The sequence below is a fragment of the Excalfactoria chinensis genome, chromosome 5, assembly GCF_039878825.1.
Source record: "Excalfactoria chinensis isolate bCotChi1 chromosome 5, bCotChi1.hap2, whole genome shotgun sequence".
In the NCBI taxonomy this organism is placed as follows: domain Eukaryota; kingdom Metazoa; phylum Chordata; class Aves; order Galliformes; family Phasianidae; genus Excalfactoria; species Excalfactoria chinensis.
Window position 1 is genome coordinate 27,490,583 of NC_092829.1, and position 8,026 is coordinate 27,498,608.

The following is an 8,026-nucleotide window of genomic DNA, read 5'->3' on the forward strand; positions in this document are numbered from 1 at the left end:
GTTACTGAAAGGCTACTTATATCAAAGGATTTCTGCTAAATGCAAATTATTGTAGTCAATGGTACTGATTATATCAAAATGAAGAGTACAGTACTCTCTTGGACATTTATACAATGTTATTGTAATATAAATTGCTACAAACACTTTATGGCTTACAGCAATTTATTATTCAAGCATTCTTGTTTTTATTACAGTACGGAAATACCTGGTGTAGACAAGCAGGAAAAAAATCATTACTGAAACCCATCAAAGGCAGGACTTTCACAAAGCAATTGCTGAATCTCACCAACATTTGGAATCTGACTTGAGAATGATCCATTTTCAAATGCCTGCTCTTAATTCTTCCTCTTTAGCAACCCCTTTGCTGTCTGTGTACAAGTGCAGGAAATGCAGTCCTAGAAGTACTTTCTGTTTTCAAGCAAGCTAAAACTTGTGTATACTCCACACAGCCTGTCACATCTAAGCTTGACTCCACAGCAGTGCTAACTGCAGTGACATAGATACTGCACATGCATAGGGATGTGCTGACCTTAGGCACTCTTCTCTTCTCACCTGTAAAGGAGTCTTTACAGCTGTGTTGCTCACTGAACTTTTCTGTCTCCTGCAATCAATTACATCTGGTGACTTTTGTCTTCGTTTTCCTAAATTGCATTTTTGTTTTGTGCTTTACATTATTTTATAAGTTGTATTCACATGGGTAAGTTGTGAGGTGGAGATGCTGAAAAGGATGATTTTCCTAGACAGATGATGCAGAGCATTGGCAAGGGCAGCAAGTGGTTAGTTCCACTGATCTTCTAGAGATTTCCATATCAGCAGGTGAATAAACAATGAACTGTTGTTTTTCCCCAACATCTTTAAGAATCTGTTCATAAAACAACATCTTACAATTTGTATTTGGCTTTGAACAAACAGGAAACTAGCTGTGAATAGTAGTAAATTCAGATGTAAGAAACCCAAAAATAATCAGTAGGACTCTGGAAGACTTCTGCAAAATGAAGACAGGAGCGTGGATCACGTGTATAAAATTGTGGTATTTGGACATGAAACAAAGGGACTTGAAGCTGGCATTCTGCAGCCGCTCCTGAATCCATACAGCCTGATCATCTGTGCAGGATTTGACTCCTGGCAGTTTTTTGCATCCTTATGGAGTGATAAGCCTGCTATTACTCCTTGTTACAAAGAAGTTTTCCAGATATTTTAAAATATACCTCTTACTGAGGGCATGATTTTGATTTAGTTATCAATAATGAATAGCGGGAGTTAATTTTGAATGTTAGTGGAGCTGCTCAACAATAAATCCTTGACACTAGAAATGAATTAGGTTATTTTTAAATAATGCAGATAACTTCTCCGAAATCATTTACATGCATTGTTTAAATTCTGTAAACATTGACAACTCTAATGTTGAGGTAGGACATTCTCCTAAAACAGATGTTCTCATTTAAGAAGGAATTAATTTAGGACATTGTATAGGACATCAAACTAGGTGATCACAGTTATCATTTCTGTCTGTGTAATCCATGTATAATGGGAATATGCAAATATCTTGAAATGGCATTTTCCCTAGGAAGTAACTGTATACTTGCTCACAAGATCTATCTCATTGTCTGGTGACAGACTTTATGTTTCTGCTTGGTATGCTGTGAAGTGGGAGAAGATTTCTAAAACATTGTTGGAAAGTGCTCCAAGTTTCAGCAGATTTCCTGGGGCTTTCGCGTGAAAGCTTTAAGTGCCCTCTTTTGGTCTAATGCTGGAATTGCAAGCAGGCTTTGTCAGCAACCTTTTGATGGAACCAAAATTTCCCCAATCATGGGATTTCTACCCTGAGTTTTATACAAATGAAATTTGCTCACACGAAAAGCAGCTCATTTTATTCTAATTCCTATTATATGGTGTACTTTCAGAGCTAATCTCACACAATCATTTCATGCTTTGCCATGAAATTCTCCAAAGACATTGAACTTTGACTTCAGCACTTCAAGAAGAACATGTGCTTAAAGCCAGTTTATCTAAAATGAATTTGTGCCTGGAAAACATAGTCATTCTTCATATATTTTCTGTTGGTAGTGGTATGGTTGTTATGCTGTCTTTCTTCAGTCCACAGATGGACATAGAAACTGTGGCAAAGTTGTAGTTGCAACACTTATAGTGCAATAGAAAGCCAAAATTATTTATTTTAAGAATATACAGATACATATGTGAGGTTTCATAGAATCACAGAATGGTCCAGGGGAAGTTAAAGGTTATCTAGTTTCAAATGCCTTCTGTGAGCAGGGCTACCACCCACCAGGTCAGGCTGCCCATCCAACCTGATCTTGACTGCCTCCAGAAATGAATCATCCACAGCTTCTCTGTCAGCCTGTGCCAGTGCCTCACCACCCCCTGATTAAAGAATTTCTTCTTAACATCGAACCTAAATCTCCCCTCTTTTAGCTTAAAGTCATTCCCCTTTGTCATCATTCTCTGCCCTTTTTAAAAAGTCGTTCTCCCTCCTGTTTATAAGCTCCCCTCAAGTACTGGAAGGCTGCATGAGATCTCCCCTGAGCCCTCTCTTCTCCAGCTCCCAGATCACTCAGCCTTTCTTCATAAGAGAGGTGTTCTAAGCATCTAATCATTTTTCACTCTGATTCTATGGAAAATAGATTTCTTATCTATGTTATATGTCATTTAAAGCAATTAACTGGTCAGAGTTGCCAGTAATCTTTGATGCTTTGTAAATGCCAAATGTCTTGAGAGGTTCCCCTATGCCAGCTAAATTAACTCCTAACTCCTGGACGTTTCGTAGTGTACAGTATATGCACATAGAAGTGTAATTCATTTGTCAGAGATCAGAGTTTTCAAGTTTTGTTAGTAATTACTTTTCTGAGCCTATACAACAAAATGAATAAGACATGACATCTGTTTTCTGGCTTCTTAAGTAAACTTACATTGAGTGAATTCAATCATTGATTAGCTGTTCAAGCCAATGAGACATCACATTTTTCAACGTCAGAAATTATTACAATTTCCATTGAGCCTGTGATCTAATTTGAACTGAGTGGAAAACAATTTTCTGTGTCTGATAAAATATTTGAAAGATTTCAAGAATTTTCCTATCCTTTTACAAACAAGAAACCCTGTAGCAGCCTTACCAGTGGCTGAAACCCCCACTCTATAGTATGTAAGTTCAAAAACTCTATCACCCTTAATTCAAATCAAAGAATGTGGATTTCCCACATCTTATTGATAGCCAAGCCACTAAGAGGCTGGGTAATATTCTTTGTTGGTTTTGATTTGAAAAGACATTATAGGGATGAGTGACCCACAAGTGGTGTGGGCTGTATCAACTAGGATTGATTTTCAAGTTTGGGAGTGGCACAATACTAATTATTGGACAAGGGAACTAAAATCAGTGTACTCATTTAATATCAGGATATGAGAAGGCACTAAAGAAGATTTTGTCTTTGGTGAAAAGATTTTATAATAAAGTATCGTTTCTGAGATGTAACTATTGTACATCTCTATTTTCTAGGAATTGTTCTTCCCTACCTCTAACAAAGTTCTCTTGAGATGGATTTCTGATAAGTATACACCACATCTGGCATCATGAAACTACTGCAAAAAGCCTCCTGGTTCCACAGAATGCTGCTTCATCTCCTTACAGATGAATTTTGAAAAGTGTAGATTAGGGAGAGTTGAGAGTATATCAAAAGCTTTCAGGGTGGATTGAAAGCCCTGAAATCCAGAGGTACAAAATAAAAATAAAATAAAATAAAACAAAAATAAAATAAAATAAAATAAAATAAAATAAAATAAAAAAATAAAAAAAGAATAGGAAGCTAACACTGAAAAACCTGGGGCTGAGAAAGATATGGGATGTGTAAAAAATTATTGCCAATGCTCTAGGATAAGGCTGATTAAAGGGCGAGAATTCCTGTCCTCAAACTCAAAGATTTATCTTCAGTAAAATTTGTCAGCTTTATGAATTCCTCACAATTTTGATGGGGTTATGGGTGATCTTGGCCAGTGAGAAAATAGCACCAAAACTCTCAGAGACTTCATAAAATATCTAAATTTCATTTTTATTTTTTATTAAAATCTCAAATCCTAGAAGTAAATAAAAGACTCAGCTTTTATGCTGTGAAACAAATGTTTTTAAACCTCTCCATTTCCACTACATATATATATATATATGGACAGTGAACTCTCAATACTTTAAACCTGAAAGATCAAGAACAATCATAGTGCTTTTGTAAATGCAATTTGCCAGCCAGTCTCAGTGCCTTTGGGTGGTCGTTGTGGAAATGCTAAGTCATGGCCTGAAACAGTGATTGGGCACCTGGTGGGAAGGCAGGGCCAACCCAGGGGAGCTCAGCTGCATGCAGTGCACCTGAGTGACTAGAATGAGCGGAGCCAGGATTTATTCCTTCTGAGATTTCATTTAAAGGTTGGCAGTGGAGGTGAGGGTGTCTTGTTGGAGATCCCTGTGTACCTGAGGTAATCTGAAGGTAAACAGGTCTTTTATTTTATTTTTGTGTCCACAGCTGCTGCATCTGGGCTTGTCCTCGTTTGCTGCATCTGGAGAATTTTCCACTGTACTATTATGGTGGTACTTTCGGTCTTGTTCTGGCATTACAGTGGCTTATCAAGATTTTTTTAATGATTAGAGTAGCCAACACTGCTAGATCTTTAATTGCAGAGGGCGAGAATTAGGGGCGATGCAGTCAAGCACTCAGCACTGCTTCCAACTCATTCAATTAGTGTAACTAGAATGGATGAAACTAATATGATTCTAACGACAAAAAAAGTAAGTTTTACTAGTTTCCGAGAAATCATCAAACTTAGCTTTCAAAGTCTCCCATTTTTTCAGAAGTTCTTGAAAATTAAAATTTATTTGTATCTATAGGAATGGCAGATCCAGGTCTTTGATGTTGAACTGGAACCTATCAATAATTTTATCAATTCTGATATAAAAAAGGGGAACATGTCTAATTCATGTTGCTTTAAATTGTTAGGTCTGGGGTATTTATCTTTTCAGAGCATAATTTTCTAGACATACATAGACTCTTCCAACCAACTCTTTTTCCGTACAGGCATGCAATGAGAAGTGAGATTATAATCTTGACTGAATGAAAGAAAATAACTCACGGTGAAGGCATTCATGCATGGTAAGTTTTCAATTTATGACAGACAGACTAAAACTTGGGACCATTTTTGTTTTTCGTTTTCTTTCAGTTTTAGCTGCTGAAACTCACTGTTCTTGGTCTTCAGACTGATACCCTGTTACTCTCAGTTCTATAGACTGAATTGTTGAGAATTTAGATCCATTAAATCAGTGTGGTCTAAAAATCTTTTTAACACCTTAGCTTCAACCTCTCTAAGACTGTCCTCTTACCCTGAATAAAAGTTTTGTTTTGTTTTTTTAAATGATGGTGTGCTCATAAAAAAATAAATAAATAATACTAATAATTTAAAAAATCTCTATGTAAATACTAAAATTTCTCCTTATCAGAACTGGCCCATTTGCTCTTTATTAGAGAGATTCTCCTACACTTGAGGAAGGCTTAGGTCTCTGTCAGATCTCTAATAGCATCATTATTTTTTTTGTAGACAGCTATTGTTCATAATGTAGAGTGATCATGTTTATTTGTGTGTGTCTGTGGGGTTTTTTTGTTTTGTTTTTAGAAATCTCCTGATTAAATGTAGTCTTCTTTCTTATCAATAGATTGTTCAGTTACATAAGGCTATACTTAGATCTATGTGAAAACCGAGGCTTTCATAGATTTTATTGTTTTCTTTTAATACCTCCTTGCTTGAGCCACAGATCTGTGCAAATATTCAGTGTTTTCTATCACAGCTATCTAGCCTTAGCACACTTAGGTTAACTTCATCCTCTCTGCCATCATAGTAAATGAAGTATTTGTGTAATCTACACTGACACTATAAATCTTTTCCCCACTTTCAGCTGAAGAGATCTACAGTCGCTTCATTATTTTTTCTCACTGAGTGTTGCTTACTCCTCTGATCTATCTCCTAAATTTCTGGTGGGAAAACTCCCTCCTACACTTGGATAGCTCCAATGGCTAACTCAGACTGATAGGAATGGGAAATGCTCAGCTAGTAGATTTGAGGACAGTGGTAATCAAGTCAGGGCTGTGATGTTTAGTAGGAAACCATAATTACTTTGTCTGGCTGAAATAAAGCTAGGAGAGGACATAGATCTATGACTTAAGTTTCTCTGTTTTTGCCGTTAGAGATAGCAGAATTACACAGCTTTACATGTGTGCTATCATTTCCTCAACAAAAACTCTGGATCTTTAATTCAGATGAGGAAAAAATCATGCATTTTCTTTTAGAGATGCCTAGCTCAAGCTCCACATGTGAACTAACTGTGAGCACCGTGACATTTAGCTCTGCTGTCTGTAACCACTAGATCACAGTGCTGGTATCTGGGGGGGGACTCACAAGCCTAGGGTGCCCATGAAATGTGAATGCGAGTACACACATCTGCTTGCTGGTGAGCACCATGCTGAACTAGCTAATGGGAAGAAGATCCAGGAACTGGGTTCAGCATCAGGGCTGAAATACACTATCTCCTTCCCAAAAAGCCTAGAATCTGAGGTCCCAGCACTGCAGCTATGAATCCTAAAATCAGTTTACATCAACAGTTTTTCAGAATGTGATAAGGTTAACTTGATTTTAAGGTCAGAACATAGTATACAAGAAAGCAGGAAAACCAAGGGAAGAAAAAAAGTGCATCGCCATTGCAAGATATTAAAGGGAGACTTTTTTTGAATGGTTCAGGTGGTATTCCTGGTTGTTTTTTTAATAATACTTTAAAAGGGCTAAGTCTGAAGTATTAGATTTGAAAGTCATTAGAACTGAGGAAAAAGTTTTGTCTACATATGCGTACTGTTTTGTGGAGAAATATCTAGCTTTCAGAGAGATTAAGTTAATAAAGCAATTTGATTTCTTTCTTTTTTTTTTTTCTTTTATTTAAGTGGGAGTTTGGAGAGGATATTTTAAAATAAGTAAATATCTATTAAATACCTTTAAATACTGACAAATTAAATATGAAGTCCAGAAAAATAGAGCTGTTTATATCACAGTGCTATTTCTTTGAGTGTGATCACAGTATAACAGAATATAGTATGTGTATCTAGAAGGGCATTAAATAGCCAACATGTAATAGTTCACGAGACCACATAATATGTGGGACTTCTGGAAGCTTTTTTCAGACTGCAGCAATTAATTTTGTAACAGTAACAAAAAGTGGAAAGTAATATTATTTCCCTCTTTCAGAAACATACCTGATAAATTTGGCAGTGGCTTTTCTTTTCTTACTCTCTGTTCAAATCAAACCATAATTACTCTGGCATCAAGGTCAGGCAACTTGGCTAGCTCTGAAGGATATCATCTGTTTTTCTCATGCTTGCTGAACCTCTCTTAGACAAATTTTGCATTGTTTTTTGTGTCAGTTTTATCGTAGAACATCGTGCTGCCATCTGGGAAGAGAAACACCATGGTACAGGAGCAGCTGGTGAATGAGAATGGCCAAATAAACATTGGCACTCATTCTGCCATTAGGTGAGATAAGGGGGCTGAGGCCAAGCCAAAAGAGACAGCCCCAAACTACTGCCATTATCCTTCACTGCTCCTTTCTCTTTTATCTCTGTTTAAAAATACAGCTAACGTTCATTTTAGAGGGGGGAACCAAACCTAGCTATCAGGTATTGGCCATACCCTTCTGAAGCCTGAAAAACAGAGATATCCACAGTCAAAAGCATCTGAGGTGCCTTGCCAGTTGGCTGAGTGACTGGATATACTTATTGCACTGGAAAAGTAATAAGAACATTTAATAATTCTGTAATGATTCCTGTCAAAAACCTCTTCAGACATAAATTAATTCTCCGAGCATTTGAGAATGAGTAGGGAGCAATTGACAGCTTTTTTGTGGGCAGGGAAGTTGGGACACAAATAAGCAAATACCTGTTTTGCTCAGGTTTACATATAGAGTTTATTACTGACAGGAATATGTCCTAATTCT

The 8,026-nt window shown here is 36.8% G+C and overlaps 1 long non-coding RNA gene across 1 annotated transcript; it reads left to right on the forward strand.

Moving 5' to 3' along the window:
* Window positions 1-4,443: 4,443 nt before the first annotated feature.
* LOC140253643 (uncharacterized) lies at window positions 4,444-7,555 on the forward strand. Its single transcript, XR_011903926.1, has 3 exons — window positions 4,444-4,487; window positions 5,073-5,147; window positions 7,458-7,555. It is a non-coding gene; the product is annotated as an uncharacterized lncRNA (long non-coding RNA).
* Window positions 7,556-8,026: the final 471 nt, after the last annotated feature.